Genomic DNA, 22,054 nt, shown 5'->3' on the forward strand with positions numbered 1-22,054 from the left:
AATTATACAAAAAACGAATTTTATAAAAAATCATTAAAATTTGATGCAGATTTCAAATCTCCCTCTAACATTAAAATTCCTTCCAACTTATATATCCTAATGAGTAGCTCCTCTATGATTTGTATAAACTACAATATTTAGTAGCAATTTTTTTAGAATGAACATCTAATATATACTATAATTAGTCCATTGTTCTTTCAGTCATACCTTGAAAAAACATTAATACATTTGATTAAAAAAAGGTTTTGTGATCTTTAAAAATGGTATTTCGCATGTGCTCATTCAATACTTTTCTTTTTAAGGCAACTGCACATCTGCTCTGTAATTCAATTAGTTCATTTGTCCAACAATAATTTTTTTATAGTTTTTTGCCACTTATGGATGTTGTCATCTTTATTAATAAGGTAAGTCAGGATAATAAAATTGTCACCTTGAATACACTGTCCATAACTAGAACCAGACTTCACATAATCTACAATTACATATACAACCACAAAACTCAAATAACATTAATTGTTTAGAGGTACAGCCACTCTATAATTGATGGTTTCTGTCTGTTGGTTGGTACTTATTGTAATTCACTAATAATTCCCCTTACTACATTTTTTTAACTTGTTAGTAAAACTGTTCTATAGTTTTTTCTTCTCTCAGCTATGCTTATTATCTTTTTATACTATCCCACTCCCTATGTTTCTCTAACTATCTTTATTGTCCTTATTTTAACATTGGATAAAAGTAATGGAATGACTGTATTTGTCTGTCAGCCTGTCCGTTTGTACCGAAAGATCTCACTAACCACTGAACCGATACAGTTCTCCTTTTCATTGTAGTTTTTCATTTGGCTTAATTACCTTTAATTACCTCGTACGGGCGGGATTGCAGTCATGGACCTTATCGACTTGATGTACTTTCCAGGTCCTGGTCCAGCAATCCAGGAGAACTAAGGATGACTGTTACGCACCCTTCTCTGTCCAAACACCCAAGGATATTAGGTTAAGTAACGTCGAACAGACAACCAACTCTCTGTGATGCACGACCTTTGTCTGAGAAGTCCCAACTGTGCATGGTAACGAGTTGCGCCTGTTTTGGGCCAAGGCATTCCCCCTACTCTACTATTCCCCCTTTCATGTGGCTTGGTACTGTTTATAACTATTACGGATAAGGTGTCACCCTTGTGAAATTTACCCCCCACAAAAAAAATTGATGAAACTGTACATTTACATTATTGTTTTGTGACAATTGAGCTTTAACCTGTACAAGTTTTGCCGTTGTGTAATGATCTATCCATCTTTTTATAGATTATTTCATAGTGGGCTCTCTCAAATGTATTGTTTCCTAAGAAATTAAAATAAGATTTTAAGATAAAATTTTAAGATTGTATGAGATATTTTGAAACAGATCATATACAGATTGGTCATTGTGCAAAGCAATGTACTTTATTCTCTATCTTTTTTAAGTGGGCTTTATCCTAGGTTACTTCTGGAACCAGAATTTGTTTTGTACTACATTTCAATTTGGGAAATGGCAAAAGCTTTGTTAAAGTCAACTATTATTTTTGCGGTCAGGATTATGCAATATAGGAATTCTCACACATGTTAATTAAACCATTATTAGATTTAGCTAGTTATTAGACTTCTATTATCTAAATTTAAATTCATAGTATAAAATCCTCTGACTCCATATTTAAAATTTTTCTATCTGGGCAAAGAACAATTAAAAAATATTATAACCTTCTGATTGAATATCCAAACTAGCGCCAGGTATCTCAATAGCTCTCAGACTATTATCCGCATATGGATCAATTAAGAGAAGCTTGGTCTCTTTTTTAATACTAAATCATTATAGGGTCATGACAAATTTTTAAAAAATATTTTCTACAATTTATTTTTTCTTTTTATTATCAAAATGATTATAACAGTTATCTATAATACAAAGTAGAACGATGTCTGTCTGTCTGTCTGTCTGTCCGTCTGTCCGTCTGTCTGTCCGTCTGAAGCTTAAGATCTCAGTAACCGCTGAACCGATTGGGCTCTACTTTTCAGGGATTATACCTACTAGTCCTGTGATGGTTTTAAGCTATTTTCTTGGGTGGTGGGACACCCCCAACCCCCCCTAAAACAAAAAAATTCCCCCCCCCATTTTTTTTTTTTTTTTTTTTTTTTTTATTGCAGAAGATTTCCTTGGTCATTTTTTTTTTGCAGGATATTTCATTGGTCCTTTTACGAATTTCACCTTAATTTTTTTGTGATCACCTCTTGGGGCACAGCTCCTAGAGGCTAGGGGCGAAGCCGCTAGTCTTTGATGCAATATCTATTGTTTGGTCAATTCTTGTAAGCTAGAAATAACAAGGTAAACTTCTTCGAGTTTTATGGGAAATATTGCAGAACTTGTTTAGAAAGCTGAAATGCCTCTTACATTCATAGCTTACTCTTTATTGCCAAGCAAATTCATTAACATCAATAAAACCTTTTTATAATGTAGTGAAATGATTTATTTATGATTTATGAAATGTTTTGTCAATATTCCTAAACCAAAGTTCTTTGTTGATAGTGTGATTGCTAATGAGCAAGCAATGTCCATATGGGAACATGAAAATTGGGTTCACTTCTGCTGTATACACATTATTCCCTAACAAGATTGTAGTATCTAAGGTTTTACTGTACATATGTATTTTGAATTTTGAAATGACTTAGAAAATTAAAACTTGAAATGAAAACTACAAGAAAAAAGTGTTGAATTTTTTAGATTTAAAAAAATTTTCAAGTTCAAACAATTGCTTTGTGTTTATTTACGTACTTTCCCATAAAATACCTATGGAGCACTGAACTCACACCCCTCCCTACGCTCTTAATTTTTGATGAATTGAAATAAAAGTGGAGAATTGCTTATTTTCTTATGAATAATTAATACGTGGCGTATGACTGCAGTGCCCTAACTATTTACGATTTGTTTCTGAAAGAAGGAGAGGGGGTCAGTGCTAGACAAGTTAATTTGAGGGAAATCTCCTTTAATTCTACATTTTCCTGAATAGTCAGATTTATAAATTTCTTGAAGAAGATGGGTAAAAGAAGTGTTTCCAAATTTTCCTCTCCAGTTTGGTATGTCATTTTTAATTTCTGTTATGTATCCTATATCAACAAGAAAATACAATAGATTAATTAACCTAGATGGTCTGTCAGGATGCTGTGAGTATTGGTGAAAAAAATATGACGTAACAAAAAAATTAGCCACTGAGAGGCCACTATAAATTTTACCATTGGTCAATAACGGCCTCTCATTGGCTAATTTTTTTTGTTACGTCATATTTTTTGCACCAATACTCACAGCATCGTCTGTCAGACACAATAATACCTCTAACTGGAAAAGGAATTTTTGTTTATATTAGTCATGACTTATTAACACGAGCGTTGATATTTTGGACGTTACAATTTCACGAAAGTTTTACCTGAAGAAATTATTTTTTTTTAAATGCGAATTATTTTATCTAGAAGAAAAATCACTGCCCTTTTGTAATAAAATGTGTGCACATTCTGACCAATATTATGGCCGGATTGTTTCTACACTGTGCTCTTGTTGGTCTAATTCAACGATGAGGGAGCTAGATTTATTATATTTATTATGCAAACAGTTCCTACTGAAAGGCATATTTTGACATTAATAAAAGAATATTACAAAAGATAGCTTATTAAGGAATGGATGTAATATAAAAATCACACTAAATCACTTTCAAAGGGATAGTTGCACGAAGTGCATTTAACGAGTTGGGGGGTACTTGTAGAATTCTAGATGTATAATCCAGACAACTACCTGGATGGATTGTTGGGGACCTTTTTCGTCTGCTAGCAACGTGATTTTAAGTTTTTTGTATATCTATTTGAGTATATCTCTCTTTCTTTTCTTTGTTATGATAACAGTTAATCTGCTCTATTCATCACTTTGTCTGTTTGTCTATTTCATAATAGATGTTGTGCTTCGCTACTTATGGATGTTGTCATCCTAAAGATATAGGTTAGATTAGATTAATGTTATTGGATATATATTTGTGCATATGATTTTTGGATATTATACACAAATGTATATCCAATAATCTTAACCTAACATAACCTTTGTAATTAAGTCTTCTGTAATTAGGTTTTTTTTGAAGCAACGCCGTAAAATATGCTTATTCACCTGCAAAAAGACAAACATTGTTTTCGTATCCATAGCTCAAAGACGCATTGAAATCAAATTGATTTTCCTAAAATGTAGGTAGATTGATTTGTAAATGTGTGAGGCTTGTTTTAAAGAATTTATTAAAAAAAATAATTAAATCAAAAGTTCCGAATCAACAATTGTTCTGGTGGTTTAAGCTTATTTTTAACAAAAAATAAGTCTCAGGATGGTTTTAGGCCATCTTTACCTTACCTATAGCTTTGAATACATAGCTTTAGCTATAAACTACTTGAGTATTCATTAAAAGCCCTTAAATTTAATATTCCTTCCTTTAGGAAAGTTTACCTTAAAAAATATTTAACAGCTACGCGGAGATTTTTCTTCAGACAGACAGACTAACATCCTTATTAGATCTTTTCATGAAAATACACTTTTTCGAATTTTAGTCTTCTGCTAACCTAAAAAGTTACTTTAGGAGCCTAGAAATACATGTACAAAATTTCAGCTCTCTATCTCTACTGGCGACTTAGCGCCAGGCATGTAAAATATCAACATATAACGGTAGCACGGCGGTTTTAACAATATCTCAGCAATGTGCAGGTTTTAAGCTCTTCTGCATATTTCAATTTAAACACATAAGGGCAAAGGTATATTATCCCAAAAATCTTTTGTCAAAGTCTTTTCTACACCTAGCGCCAGTCAGTTTTCTAAAATCATGCATTTTATACCTGTGAAAATAGAAATCGCCAGCGCTAGGTGTAGAGTAGACTTTGACAAAAGATTTTTGGGATATTATATCTTTGGCGTTATGTGTTTAAATTGAAATATGCAGAACACCTAAATTCATCTTCCAAGCCATTCTCTAAGCATTTTAATTTTTTTTATGAAATAACGGGATTTCAAAACTGCCCTTTGAAAAGGCCTAAAAAATATCTTTTTTTGTCACTTTTTTTACTGCTTATAGTTACAACTTATTAAGATATTATGCTCAGTTAAAAAAAATCGGCGCCTCCAGCACCAAAACCGGCAAAAACTGGCAGTTAAACTTCTGTGCCCCTACTTGCCCCCCTCTTCGGCCAACAGTAGTTATCTAAAGAAGTAAAAGAGATATCACACAGAAAGAAAACTTTTTAAATAAAACTGAACTAAGTAACTATTACAGATTTCATTTTGGGACTTTCCTTCTAGGGGCTTGTGGAGCAAAAGACCCCCCAAAACACTTAAAATATGAGTTCTGAGCTTATTTTTAAAGATATCAACCTGATTTTTATTGAAAACTTTGTTAACATAATGGAACTCAGTAAAATTTACAGATTTCATTTTGGGACTTTCCTTCTAGGGGCTTGTTTGGCAACAGACCCCCAAAAACTAAAAATATGAGTTCTGGACTTATTTTTAAAGATATCAACCTAATTTTCTTTGAGAAAACTTTTTTCACATAACCAAACTCAGCAACCTATACATATTTCATTTTTGGACTTTCCTTCCAGGTGCTAGTGGAGCAAAAGACCCCCCTAAACACAAAAAAATATGAGTTCTGAGTTTATTTTTAAAGATATCAACCTGATTTTTTAAAAGAAAAATCTGAACTCAGTAATGTTTACACATTTCATTTTTGGACTTTGCTTTGAGGGGCTTGTGGAGCAAAAGACCCCCAAAAACACAAAAAATATGAGTTCTGAGCTGATATATAAAGATATCAACCTGAATTTTTTAAAGAAAACATTTTTAACATAACCAAACTCAGTAATGTTTACAGATTTTATTCTAGGACTTTCCTTCTAGGGGCTAGTTGGGCAAAAGACCCCCAAAACTAAAAATATGAGTTCTAAGCTTATTTTTAAAGATATCAACCTGATTTTTTTTGTTAAAAACTTTGTTAACATAACCAACATTTACAGATTTCATTTTGGAACTTTCCTTCTAGGGGCTAGTGGAACAAAAGTCCCCCAAAACAATAAAAATATGAGTTCTGAGCTTATTTTTAGAGATATTGAGCTGATTTTTTAATGAAAACTTTTTGAACATAACTGAACTCAGTAACCATTACAGATTTGATTTTGGGACTTTCCTTTTAGGGGCTTGTTGAGCAAAATACCCCCAACACTTTTATTCCTTCTAGGGGCAGGTGGGACAAAAGACCTACAAAACAATAAAAATATGAGTTCTGAGCTTATTTTTAGAGATATTGAGCTGATTTTTTTATGAAAACTTTTTGAATATAACTCTACTAAGTACCTATTACATATTTGATTTTGAGACTTTCCTTCTAGGGGCATGTGGAGCAAAAGACCCTCCAAAACACTAAAATATGGGGGGGGGGGGTCTTTTGCTCCACAACAATCTGTAAACATTACTTAGTTCAGTTTTATTTAAAAAGTTTTCTTTAAAAAAAATCAGGTTGATATCTTTTTAAAAAAGCTCAGATTTCATATTTTTTGTGTTTTGGGGGGTCTTTAGCTCCACTAGCCCCTAGAAGGAAAGTCCCAAAATGAAATCTGTAAAGGTTACTGAGTTCAGTTATGTGAAAAAGTTTTCTCAAAAAATAAGGTTGGTATTTTTAAAGATCAGTCCAGAACTCATATTTTTAGTTTTTGGGGGTCTTTTGCCCAACTAGCCCCTAGAAGGAAAGTCCGAAGATGAAATCTGTAAACATTACTGAGTTTGGTTGTGTTAAAAAAGTTTTCTTTAAATAATCAGGTTGATATCTTTATATATCAGCTCAGAACTCATATTTTTTGTGTTTTGGGGAGTCTTTTGCTCCACTATCACCTTGAAGGAAAGTCCCAAAATGAAATATGTATAGGTTGCTGAGTTTGGTTATGTGAAAAAAGATTTCTCAAAAAAATCAGGTTGATATCTTTAAAAATAAGCTCAGAACTCATATTTTTTGTGTTTTGGGGAGTCTTTTGCTCCACTATCACCTTGAAGGAAAGTCCCAAAATGAAATATGTATAAGTTGATGAGTTTGGTTATGTGAAAAAAGTTTTCTCAAAAAAATTAGGTTAATATCTTTAAAATAAATCCAAAACTCATATTTTTTGTTTTTGGGGGTCTTTTGCCAAACAAGCCCCTAGAAGGAAAGTCCCAAAATGAAATCTGTAAATTTTACTGAGCTCCATTATGTTAACAAAGTTTTCAAAAAAAAATCAGGTTGATATCTTTAAAAATAAGCTCAGAACTCATATTTTTAGTGTTTTGGGGGGTCTTTTGCTCCACAAGCCCCTAGAAGGAAAGTCCCAAAATGAAATCTGTAATAGTTACTTAGTTCAGTTTTATTTAAAAAGTTTTCTTTCTGTGTGATATCTCTTTTACTTCTTTAGATAACTAATGTTGGCTGAAGAGGGGGACAAGTAGGGGCACAAAAGTTTAACTGCCAGTTTTTGCCGGTTTTGGTGCTGAATGCGCCGATTTTTTTTTTAACTGAGCATAATATCTTAATAAGTTGTAACTATAAGCAGTGAAAAAAGTGACAAAAAAAGATATTTTTAAGGCCTTTTCAAAGGGCAGTTTTGAAATCCCGTTATTTCATAAAAAAAATTAAAATGCTTAGAGAATGGCTTGGAAGATGAATTTAGGTGTTCTGCATATTTCAATTTAAACACATAACGCCAAAGATATAATATCCCAAAAATCTTTTGTCAAAGTCTGCTCTACACCTAGCGCTGGCGATTTCTATTTTCACAGGTATAAAATGCATGATTTTAGAAAACTGACTGGCGCTAGGTGTAGAAAAGACTTTGACAAAAGATTTTTGGGATAATATACCTTTGCCCTTATGTGTTTAAATTGAAATATGCAGAAGAGCTTAAAACCTGCACATTGCTGAGATATTGTTAAAACCGCCGTGCTACCGTTATATGTTGATATTTTACATGCCTGGCGCTAGGTCGCCAGTAGAGATAGAGAGCTGAAATTTTGTACATGTATTTCTAGGCTCCTAAAGTAACTTTTTAGGTTAGCAGAAGACTAAAATTCGAAAAAGTGTATTTTCATGAAAAGATCTAATCCTTATACTTTAAATATTAGTATACCTGACACATATAGATATTAACTTCTGGTAGTTCAGTTACAGATTCAACTGACTGCTGTTGTACTAAATTTTATTATTGGATACACAATTATTTAATTTGTAATTGCTAGGATGTACAAGGTGGGGAAAATTAGATGATTCCTCCCCCATAAAAAATACTTTGTTTATACCATAAGATTCCCAAAACCTCAGAAACCTCCAAAAAATTGTTTTAAAAAATCAGCTAAATTTGGAACATTTCACCCCTAAAATGTTGGATTTGGGATCCCCCCCCCCACACACCATGGATGAGTTACTTTTAACTAATCCCCCTCCCTTAATGATATCTTGTATCCCCCAAACCCCCCCTCCAAAAAAAAAAAAAAATATGGAGCTTGGATATCCCTGTTGGGTTGTACGTCATGTGGTGGCTTGTAAAACAAAAGTTATCACAATAAGAAAATTTTGCTTAAAAAACTAAAATTGAATGAGTGAAAGGTATTCCCCCCTACTAGGGCGTAACCGCTAGATCTCAATATCACGACTATTATAGGTTAGGTTAGCCTGTTAAACAACCCTGTAACAGTTTCTACTGTAATCTTTAAATCGTTTTATTTTTATCTGTTTTTACCTATAGGATAGCTGTAATATTTTTCAAGAGCACTTTCCATTTGATATGTAAAAATACAAACGGCAAATACTTGAAAAATAAGTTTAATGTAGTAAAAACTATTCATGTCTAATCATTACTGGACTAATCTGTTAAATTTCTTTCATAACATTATTTGAATTGGTTCTAATTATGTTTTTTTTTATTGTGGATCTACTCTACACAAGTATACAATAGCTTATCAGTATAACATTCCCAAAACAAATATTTTTCACTTTAAGTGTTGATTGAATAGCTCATCTATGAAGAGAAAGTTTAAATAATGTATATTCTGAACACCCTTCCTCTAATGTATTTTCTTTGTTGTTTAATATGCTTTTCCTTGTTAATAGCGAAGCTTCTCTATAATTCCAAATGTCCGTAAGAGACCAAGTGGGGGAAACGTAATTTTCTCTGTTCATATAAAATATAGAAGGCTGAAAATTCTTGTAAATATTCCCATCAATATGAAGCATAATTGAGTATAGAACATGCGTAGTAGTCGGACTGCTTTTGGGCAGCTTTTTAGTCGCTTTTATTTTTCACAACTGATTTTCTCGACTCCTGTAAAAGATAGAAGGCTGAAACTTCTTGTCACAATTTCTATCAGCATTAAGCATAATTAAGTATAAATCATCGGTAGCGTTCGGACTGCTTTTCAGCAGCTTTTACTTTTTACAATTGGTATTCTCGGCTGTACAAAAGATACACGGCTGAAACTTCTTGCCAATATTCCCATCATTATGCACTATAATTAGATTAAAGAAAATCTATTGTAGTCTAACTGCATTTGAGCAGTTTTTAGCTGCTTTTCTTTTTACAATCTAAGATATAATATTTAAGGTTTCGTGATTCAAGTTTTTGTATATTCTCTCTCTTTACTTTGATATGATAACAGATAACCTGCTTCATAATTCATTTTGTCTGTTTGTCTATTTCACAATAGATTTTGTGCTTCGCTACTTATGGAAGTTGTCATCCTTGTTAATAATAACATTTAAGCCTATTCCTAAACCATAATAATTGTGCGTAATAATGTTTTAATGTATTGTCAATTGAACAATTTATAAACAAGTTTGTCTATTTATTCAAGTCAACTTCCCAAAATTTTTAAGATTCTAAGGTTTGCTACAGTGAACTACAGACATACCCCCCTCCCCACTTTATTTAATTTTTGAAGATTGTATTTCTAGACCTTTTGGTCTCTAATCTTTAGAGAGGATCAGGTCATTCTGGACACGTTTTTCTTTACCTAACTGAAACTAAGGGAGGGAGTTTAGCTATTTATCTAAGTGTAGGAAATTTCAGTTTCCTGTGGAAATATTGAGTAGGTAAATACTTTTATTTATTTTCTCGTATTCATTTGAAACCGATTAATATCCAGTGGATTAGAACCGGTTCTCATCCATACAAAAAAATTATTTCTAGCATCAAATTATATCCAGTTTTCTACGAATATAAAAATGTACAATCATAAGATTAAAACCAGTTTTTTAGCCCATGCCTTCAGCATCTCGGGGCTTAAAAAAACTGGTTTTAATCTTATAATAGTACATTTTAAATCTATGGAAAGTTGTTTATAATACAATGCGAGAAATAACTATTAGGTTGTTGTATACTTTAGAAACTTACATTAAACTTTAATTTATACAGCATGATCCTTAAAAAATTATTGTTTCAAGATCTGAATACTTGGTATGTTTTAAAAAGTAGTATTTATCCTTGTTCTTTTTACATTTCCACACAAGAAAATACAAACTGTTTCTTATATATTAAGTTTTTAAAAGTGACTAAGGAAAAAGAAACTTTAGAAGAAATATTATTTTTGCTTTTAAATTTTTTTAAAGTTTAATATTAAAACGTTACAGCTAAAACTTTTATTAAACATAAACAATTAAAATGATTGGGTCATGAAAAGAAAACAAAATTGTAGGTTTCATCGTCTTTTTACAGTAGCTTTTGAAAAGTTGTTTTAGGGTAGGTTAGGTTAGGTAAATGTTAATGATTGTCCTGCAAGGTTAGAAAATATGCCTCACAGGGCTAGTGTCCCTGCTGGTGCTAGAAATAGGAGATAAGCTACTGTGAAAATAAGACGAAACCCGCAACTTTGTTGTCTTTCCATGATCCAAATTATTTTAACATGTTCTCTGAGTAAAATGTAAAAGTAGGTGACAATTTATTGGTTTAATGTTGCCTTATTGAACCTTTATGGTCATACATTGAAAGGATAAATTGGTGAGGGGAGTGAAATTAAAGGAATCCTGCATGAAATACCACGCTTTAACTGCTGAAAGACTGCCACAAGTAGACCAAATACCCCAAATTTGAAGCCTTCAGCTTCTATAACAAAAAAGTTCTAGGCATTTTAAAATGACATTTTATGTACAATGAAAATTTTGAAAGAATTGCAATGCTCATGTTGAAAACTTTAAAATTAAACTACATGGCCTAGAAACAAAATTATAAGCTTATTTTTGTCAAAAATTTAGGTTTCCAGTAACTAATTATATTTTTACAATAAAAATACCCATTTTTATAGTCAAAATCATTAAAAAAAATTAAGTTTTACTTGCGTTGTACCGAATGTACTGTAGCCAATCAGAAGGCTGAATCAGCTTAACAACCAATCACAGCTAAGCTTGTATTAGTTTACCCCTTTGTTTCCGCTATGATTTTCGTTTAAAAATGCAATTTAAATCGAATTTTTTTCATAGATTTTGACAATGAAATGTGGTGTTTTTATTGTAAAAATATAATTAGTTACATGCAATCTAAGTTTCTGACAAAGATGAGGTTATAATTTTATGTCTAGGCAACGTAATCTAATATTGTTTTTTTCTTTTATGAGCATTGGAAATCTTTCAACAATTCCATTGTACATTAAATGCTATTTTGAAATGCCTAGAACTTTTTTGTTATTGAAGCTGAAGGCTTATAATTTGGGGTATTGGGTCTTCTTGTGGCAGTCTTTCAGCAGTTAAAGCGTGTTATTTCTTGCAGGCGTCCTTTAAGTTAAAAATAAATTCATATATATTTGAGACAAGTATAAATCATACATAGTTTTCACATTATTAAAAAAGGGCATGATAAAAAAAGCAAAATTTAGATAATTGTCAATTTCATTACAGAGCTTAAATGATCTTAAGAAAGGAACTTTTAATATTATTTATCTACAAAATTTATTTAATTAGAATTAAGTAAACAAATCAACTAATATACTTGTTACAGAAAAGTTTTGTAAAAGGATTGTGTCATAAAATTAAAAGGTTTCATAAGTCAAATAGTCTTTCACGTGGCTTAAAGTTTGATGACATTAAGGTCACATGTTTTTTGAAAAACTCATAAGCATTGTTGTAAGGTATTGACTTGACAAACAAAATGTTTAATTTATGGGTGGAGACAAGCTACCAATCTATTGTTAATAAATTAATGAAAACTTTATACAACATTTCATTCAACTTTAGGTTAAAATAAAAATATTATTTTTCATAATTTTGTTATTGGGATTCAACTTCAATAGATAAAAAGCCGCAGAGGGCTGTAAATACACAAAGATTTAGTTTTTAATTCAGAAGTTCATGGCAATTCAATTAGGATTTTTGTTAAACCATACTGGGCTAAACCCTGCAGGCTCAACACATCCCTTTAGCCAAATTTAATTAACCTAACTCAGGGTAAACTAATGATAAGATTTCTTTTGCCTTGAAAGCCCAATTAACCTTTTCTTTCATTGTTTTTAAAAAGCTGGAAGGTTTAAAGGTTTATGTGCACAGAAATAAATTCTGATATCTTTTGATGTACTTTTATCAAAAAAACCATTTCATGATACACATTTCTGTGTAAGATTTGGCTAAAGATGACTAGAACTGTCAAGAAGATAAAGATTAACATTACATCATAATCCTTTAATCATTACTACCCTCCCCCAAAATAGTTATAAACCTTCCCGTGACCTATGAGAAGCTACCCTGTTAAGGAGAACCTGATTGGTTCAGTGGTTAGTGAGATCCTTTGGCACAAACACACAGACAAACAGACATCCTGTTACTTTAGTATAAGGATGAAATATGACACCACATATATTTTTTTAATCAATAAGGACAGTTTGATTTTAATTGATATAAAATACTTTGATATTGATTTGCAGTACTAAGTAAAATCTTAAAAGAGAAACAAATTTTCCATTTTCTAAGTTTCTATAGTTAAGATTGGCAGAAACCATTATAAAGCTTCTCCCTCAATTATAGGTCTGTTTTCTGGACTTTGAAACCTTGGGATAGGTGAGTTGGAGGTGCATTAAATGGTTTACCTTTCTATTATCTTAGCTGCTTATAAAGCAAGATGGCTATAAATAAGCTTTTTGAACAGCAAGTAATTTTTTTCAAGCTTGGTACTCTTAAAAAATGAAAATAGTTATAAGTTTTTATTTCAAAAGCCAGTTTATTGCATACTTTTTATTACAGTATTAGCACAAGGAACAAATAAAAAGAGAGATTTCTTCATTTGAGGGGAAAAGTACCCAATACATCTTCAAATTTGAAGAAAAGCAAAGCTAATCAAAGCAGAAATCCTACAGACAAAAAAATTGAAAACCTAAAATCTTGTTTAGAATTCCTATAAAAATTGTCTAAATTATTCAATTTTAAAAAAAATAAAGAAAGCTAATGCTTTTAGCATTAAGCCTAAGAGTTCCAGGGATAGAAATTCCTAATCTAAAATAAATGAATTAGTGAGAGGAAAACCAAAAATTGTATAGTGATAAAAACAATAAATATTCCTAAAGGCATTAGAAGATATTTTAGCCCCTTTTTACAACAATAACTAAAAATCTAGATTACAGACTTAATGTTCTTTTCCTTGGAATAAGGTTCCATGTAACAAATATTTAGTAGGACTAACAATTTGTTTAATTTATGGGTGTTAACTTTATCCATGTTAGGTTTTTTAGGTAATTCTTTAGAATTTATGAAATTATTGGATTTTTATCAACGCGTGGAGGTTGAATTTATTTGCTACATAAGATCTACTCTACAAAAGGTCTACTTTACAAAAGGTCTACACCTACAAAAGGTCCACTTTACAAATGATCTAACCCTACAAAAGATCTACTCTACAAAAGGTCTACTTACAAAAGGTCTACATCTACAAAAGGTCTGCTCTTCAAAAAAATTAATTGCTAATAGGTGTAATGCTGCAAGTTATTTGAGTATTTATCAAATCATTGGGTTTTATTAACATGTAGAGGTTGAATTTATTTGCTCAAGAGTTTGTATAATTTAAAGATTTTTTAGTAGTTCTTGGAATTAATGGAATTATTGGCGTTGCTACAAAAGGTCTACTCTACAGAAGGTCTATAACCCGCGACCGTGGCTCAACACGTAGCGCATAGGTGATAGGTTCGAATCTCGACCCGACACCGCGTCATAACTAAAGACGTTAAAAATGGTTCCCACTGCTACTATGTCAGATGCACGACGTAAATAGTTAGAGTGGGGGGAATGCCTTGGCCCAAAACAGGCGCAACTTGCTACCATGCACAATTGGGACTTCTCAGACAAAGGTCGTGCATCTCAGAGAGTTGGTTGTCTGATGGGTGAATGGACGCTTTACACCGCAATCATAAGTATTGTATGCATGTTTCAAGGTGCGTGGAGAGAGGTCTAGTTACCTAGTACCCGAAGCGACACCTAGCCCCCAAGAGTCTTAACTCTTAACAGAAGGTCTATGCTTACAAAAGATCTACTTTAATAAGGGTCAACTTACAAAAGATCTACTCTACAAAAGATCTACTCTACAAAATGTCTACCTCTACACATGATCTACTCTACAAAAAGTTTACCCCTACATAATATCTACTCTACAAAAGGTCTATGTCTACATAAGATCTACATCTACAAAAGGTCTACTGTACAAAAAAATTAATTGCTAAAAGGTATAATGCTGCAAATGGTCTACTGTTATATGGGTATTTATCAAATTATTTGGTTTTTATCAATGCGTTGAGGTTGAATTTATTTACTCAGGAGTTTGTATAATATAAATTTTTTTTAGTTTTTCTTGGAATTAGTAAAATTATCGGCTTTTTAGCAACACGAGGAGGTTTAATCTATTTGACTCAACACTTTGTGTAATCAAAATTGGTTCTTTGAATTCCTGAAATTATCGGCTTTGTGTGTAGGCAGAAAATCAGCAAAGTGTGTAGGTAGAATTCTTGTAACCAACAGTTTGTTTAATCAAAAGGAAATAAACTTTTTGAGTAGTTCTTTTGGTGAAATTATTGATTTTTTTAGAAGTCCTAGAATCAATAAAATTATTGAATTTTATTGTGTAGGATGAATTCATGTGACAAGAGACAGCATGCTGAAGAAGGAATGTATCACCCACTCACCCAATAAAACCCACTGCAACCCAGTTTATAAGCTGGTTACTAATACAGCCAGATTACAAAGGCAATGAGGATTGTCATGTTTAAAATATTACACTCTTTTAATTTTGAGGGGGATGTAAAAGGATATATTCCTGGGTTTAATTTAGCTAAAAAAATTCACATGAAACAAACAAATCAACTGATGTACTTCTTATAGAAAATATTTTTTACAGAGTTTTAGTTAAATAAGCTTTTATAAGTCGAATAGTCTTTCACGTGGCTAAAACATTGATAAAATTAAGGTCACATGTTTTTTGAAAACTCATAAGCATTGTTGTAAGGTATTGACTTGACAAACAAAATGTTTAATTTATGGGCGGGTAGAAACTACCTATCTATTGTTAAATAATTTATACTAATGAAAATTTTTTATAGACCTTTCATACTAATTCAAAATATAATTTTGTTAATATTGTTAAAAATACTTTATTAGTATTTTAGCTTAATCAGATAGCATCATTAGGTCTTTTTAATAATTTTGTTCATATCATGGAAAATATTTTATTATAATTTCATGATTTCAACTTCAATAGACAAAAATGTATGTGTTTTGTCTACAAAAAGCTCATTTTTTCTCAACAGAGGGCTGTAAAGATCTAAAGAACTAATTTTTACTTTAGAAGTTTATGGCAATTAAATTAGGATTCATGTTAAACCATAATAATGGAATTAACCCTGTAGCCTGATTTCATTAACCTAACTACATTAACAGTATTCTTTTGCTTTTCTTTCTAACTTTACTTTTATTGTCTATGAAAACCTGGAATCTTGAAAGGTTCATGTGCCAAGAATTAAATTCTGATATCTTTTGATGAATTTTTATTAAAAATACCATTTCATGATATTATTTTCAAGCAGAAAATTTACCCCTATAGCAAATAATAATTCTCATTCTTTAATAAGAAAATGTTGTAATTTTGTCTTGCCTAAATCAAGGCCTAAATATATATAAAAAGAGAGGCTGTACTTTCTGCACTAATTTTGTTCTTGGAATAAGGTTTTATCCTTCAAAAGAAAACTATTCCAAAGAAGATAAAAGAAGTGATAAAAATTTAGCATAAACTTTTTATTTACAGTACATTAAGCCAGACTTTCATTTGAACAAAAAAATATATATAGTAGATATTTATAAGAGGATAACTCATAAATAGAATGTGAATTTTTGAATATTCAGACATTAGAAATTATTTCATACACGTTTGTACTCTTCCGATGTAAAAGGTATGTATTTATATATGTAGAGAGAAATTATTAGTGAGGCCTACATTTAATTTTTGGGTGTTAACTTTATTGGTGTTAAGTTTTTTATGTACTTCTTTAGAATTTATGAAATTATTGGATTTTAAGCAGAGCGTAGAGGTTGAATTTATTTGTTCAAGAGTTTATATAATTTCACGTAGTGTTTCGGTACGCATGCCTTGCCGTACACGAAATCTTAATCTCCAAGCCCTCCGAATGACCAACATGTGAATGTTTACAAATGTGTATTTATTACCATGAAAACGGTGAATCTAAAACAAAAATATAAAAATTAATTACATAATATTAATGGTTTATTATTTTTGTATATCGAGGTTGCGTGATTTCAATTTAATTAAAAATATAAAATTTCTAAAAAACTTTAAATTGGCACGAAACATATTAAATAGCATCAGAAATTGATAATTTTAGATTCAAATGATCAATAAAATTAAGGAAAATATTCGTATGTCAAAAGTTAGCAGTTAAATGGTCTATTTGTTGAAAAATTAATGTTTTAAATTTCTTCGTAAAATATACCATACTACACTTATTATTAAGAATTAAGATAAATTCTTACCACATTATGATGTCAAACTAAGCAGGAAGGCTTATTTGAGATCTTCCACGGATTAGAGCGCATGTATATCCATCCAATACATTATTTTTATTCACGTAGCTCTTCACATGGGAATCAACAAGGAAAAAATGTGCGCGCCTTTGTTTGTTTACAAGCGAAGCGCGGAGATAGTTAGGAATGCCGCGTAACACACTCATTCTCTGGTGTAAGGAAAAGGGAATTAATGGGTTCGAACTTGCCAGGGAATACAAGAAAATCATTCCAACACACACCCGTCTAGTCACTGGGAATCGAACACAATAACTCATATTTACATCATGCGTGCAGACAGTGTCCACAAATCACAATCTCATAACGCATAAATTACAAGAGTTTAAAATGGCATGGCCATCAGGCCTAAAATTAATTATGGTAACTTACGAACACCACAATAACTCAAACCGACTCCACTACCACATAAGGATAGGAATAAGGAATGGGAAAAGCATTCAACATTCATGAAATGCACATTTACCACTCACACATCTCATTAATCATGGCCTCATAATCTCAATTAAAGTTAGAATTACAGACCATGTAATTGCGAATACATGAATTAATAATCAATAGTACCTAAACTTTGATTAGGTACCTACATAATAATAGTCAAATGATTTTTATATTAAAAATCGCATCAATAATTAAATAATCAACTCAAACTTTTAATCAAAAGAAAGAAAGATTAAATAATGACATTTTTTCTACTAAATCTTTTTGCTAGAAAAGAAAAATAGAATTTTCATAAAAAACTTCTCAAAATTAAGCATTTTCTCCAGCGGAAAAATACTCGGGCTTACATCTAGACATTCTTAGATAAAATAGGTAAATCCTTAAATCTAACATGTTTAATAAAATAGATACTCAAATCTAAATAAAATATGACTGTGAAAAAAATCATCAAACATCGGAAAATTAAAATCTCATAATTTTAAATTTTCGTGAATCAAAATTGCGTAAAATAAAATTGCAATTGAAATATGCAAATTAAATTACCAAAGTAAAACAAAAGCTCAATTATAAGAAAAGAACTTCTCTAAATGCTGAGTTTGCAATTTCTCTCTGTTTTAAGAAGAAAGCAACTTGTACATATTCATACAGTCAAAATTAAGGCAATTTGGGGCCTCAGTTAGAATGAACCCCTCAAGATACAAACTAACCAATCTTTCAAATATTAATAATGCCATGTTCCAGCTATCCTGACGGACGTTATGTCTTTCCATCACAATTTTTGATACTGCATAATTTCCGACAGGATTTCTGGCGCAGGGCTCCATCAACTGAAAATAAACATAATTAGTGATGTTTAAATCAAATCAAAAATTAAAAGAATCATGAATAATTCAAGAAACTTTAGAATCATCAATCAAAGCAATCAAAATAAAATTATCTTATGCTTTAGTTTTGCCGTTCTGTAGTATGTCTGGCCGAGGTAACAGAGCTAAGATACACTATAGAGCGGTCTTATTAAGCTTAAATCTTCGAACTCAAAGAATCTACTTAATTCAAGACGAAAAAAAAATCTGCATTTTTCTTTAGGTACATCGGTTAAAAGGTAAATAGAAATAATTTTAATATATATGTAATATTAAATTATCTATGTGATTATAATAAATCTTAAAGAAATATTTGTATGATGTAAAAAATCTCATTGTGTTACTTTTTATCATATCGAATTTCAATTAAACAAGGATAAAAATGTTCGTATTTGCGTAGGTACCTAGGAAAATTTCCGCGAAAAGAATCCCTGGTCCCGGAAAGACTTAAATCATTGAAAAAACTTGCGTAAACGTATAAATAACTTAAGTTTGCATTTCAAATGAAAAAATCTTGCGTCGATTTGAAAGTTTAAACGAAATTGAGTCAAAATTTGCGTTTTTTGTCTTTCGAAAAAAATATCTGATAAATCTACCGTAAAAATAAAATTCAAAGTTAAACAAGAACGATACTTATACTAAACTTTGGGTAGATTGATCTTGAGCAGACGTCTTGCGGAAGTCTCGTTACTCGTGGCGGCTGCGTCATCTGATAATTTGAACTTGCAAACCACGGTCCTCCCACCTGGGCGCACTTCTTCCACACGCCCCAATCTGAACTTCTTCATCAAATTTGTGCTATCGTCGATCAGCACCACGTCTCCCGGCTCGAGCAGCACCTTGTTGCTGCGCCACTTGACGGACTTGAGTAGCTCAGGCATGAGCTGCTCCTTGTACACCTGATGGAACTGACGGGTCAACTCCTCCAAGTTCTCCAGCCTCCTGGTGATGGGCTCTTTACAACCTGTCTCAAAGGTGCAGATTGCATCGTTGGTCCTGCCGCCTAACAGATCAGCAGGTGAAATTATTCTCCAGCAATTGACGTCATCTCCTTGGGTGGCATAGGTCAATGGCTTAGAATTCAAGACTTTTGCAGTCTCAGCACACAATACCAATAAATCATTGAAGGTTACAGTAGCACCAGCCAACTTCTTGTTCAACACACGCTTGACCAGCCCAACCTGCCTCTCCACAGTACCCACGAACGAGTGTGCTGTGGTGGGCACCAGATGCCATTCAAAATGCATTCGGGTATCCTTCAAAAGTTCATCCATAATTCGCTTGGCACCGGCCATATTGGTGCCTCTGTCTGTGGTAACCCTTCTAGGCATATTGTAAAACGCCTGAAGCTTTCTCAAGCCGACCAGCACGGCTTCAGTTGAATAATCAGTCAACACATCAACAAACACAGCCTGTGTAAATCTACAGGCCACAATCAACAACCAAACTTTGTACTTGGTCTTGGAACTCCTGGTACCAACGCCAGGCTTCGTAACTTCGATTGGCCCCGCAAGGTCCATATGCACCTCCTTGAAGGGCACAGAGGGCTCGACACGATCTGGCAGAATATTAGCAATTGCGGGACTCGAACGCTTGGCATATTCAATGGAACATGCAGCACAACTCTTGACCACTTTCATAGCCTCCATGCGGCCATGTGTGATCCACGCATACCTGCGGCTTTGCGCCAACGTCTTACGATGGCCTCCATGCCCCAATTCATCGTGGGACTGTTGAAGGATGAGCCGCGCCAGCCTGTTGTGGCGGCTGAGCAAGACAACACCTGGGCTGTCCTTCATAATCTTCCTGGGGCCTCCAGCAGCGGCCTCAAGAGCCTCATCTCCTCTCCCGGACATTTTCAATATTGTAAATGTCCTAAGAGGATAACATCCATCATGACCCACAATGGGCCAACAAACCTGGACCTTGTGATGATACGGTTGAAGGGAGTCAAATTTCCCCTCGGCGTCCATGGTCATCTCCTCCTCTTGGTTGAAGGAAGTCAAAAACAGGTCACAAACAGAATCCATGTATGTATTTGTGAAAGTATAGTTCTCATAATACTTAGAACTATCATTGTTGCTAACACCATCCTCATTTGCTGCAACGCCACGTTTCTTGATAAGCAGCGTTTTAAAGCAGTTGGCAGCCTTAAGAACTGCGGCCACAGTCCTCCTTGCCTGCCTGTAGGTCCTTCTTGCCAGAGACCTCCAAAAATCATTGACCACTACCTGTGTGAACATTACCTTGAGCTTCGCCATCTTGGGATTTAGCTCGCTCTCGGGAATGGATGCATTTACCTCACCCGCCGTCTTAACGGGCCACTGGTCCTGTTCCAGGCGCAACCAGCTTGGACCTTCCTGGTATGTAGATCCAGGTTGTACATCCTCAATCGTACACAAACCACGCGTTGCCAGATCGGCAATGTTGTGCTGGGTTGGAACCCATCTCCAATCTTCAGGGCTCGTCAACTGTTGTATCTCGGAAACACGATGACTGTTAAAAACATTTAACATAACACTGTCACTGGATAGCTGAGCTAGGGCGCAGCTGCTATCACTAAAAAACACTTTGCCAGAAATGTTGAAAGGTAGGGCTCTGGCAACAGTATCCACAAGCCTTGCCAAAATTAGACAACTAAGCATTTCTAACCTTGGTATAGACTCAATCTTCACTGGTGCGACACGTGACTTGGCGCAACACAAAACCACATCATATCCCCCAGGAACTGGCCATCTCAGGTAGGTGATGGCTGCATAGGCCTGGTTAGATGCATCGCAGAAACCAACAAGCATTGGAAGCCCCAACGGCTTATCAGGAACCATCGAACGTCTGAACGACACGTTTCCAAGTGCCGAACGGTCCTGGAGGCTGGACACGAGCTCCGACCTCAACTCTCCAGGTATAACATCATCCCAGTTGCATCCATGTATGCAAACTGAGCGTAGACAAAGCTTGGATTTAAGCAGCAATGGCGCTGCTAGACCCATTGGGTCATAAAGTTGTTGCACAATTCTCCAAACTTCACGTTTAGTTATCAACTCAGGTAGACTTCTCCAGAGGTCCTCCAGATCCAGATCCTCCAGTAACTTTCTACCCTTAATCTTCTCGCCGTGGTTGGCTCTGACAGGTAGGAACAACTTATCCTGTTTAGGGTCCCATACAAGGCCCAGAACTTTTACACTGTCAACATCATCTCCAGAATAAACAACAGATTTAAACTTGAAATTGCCAGGTGCAATCATATCCTCCAGCTCTTGGACCAGCTGGACAGCTTCAGGTTTGCTGTTATGACCGCTCAAACAGTCATCCACGTAAGTACAAGTCTCCAATTTGACCGATGGAGGATCTTGATACAAAATAAATTCGGAACTGAGTGGTTGCTGAACATCTCTCCACACCTCCTGCTGGGCTACAACGTCACAACCTCTAATCTTCTCAGATCCATAAACATCTTGAACATCCTGCTGGGAACGTCCACCAAAAATACGACCAGTGAGTCTGAGGGCGGTCACGGCCATATCTCCAGCCAAGGCCTCACCAAAGTTGATGGTTTTGGTAAGGTAGACCTCTGGCTCTCCATCAACTGTATCAGCGAAAAAAACACGTTTCAGCTGAGAATCTTCATAGGTAGCTAATAATG

The sequence above is a fragment of the Acartia tonsa genome, chromosome 12 (assembly GCF_053477335.1).
Source record: "Acartia tonsa isolate MP-2025a chromosome 12, ASM5347733v1, whole genome shotgun sequence".
NCBI lineage: Eukaryota > Metazoa > Arthropoda > Copepoda > Calanoida > Acartiidae > Acartia > Acartia tonsa.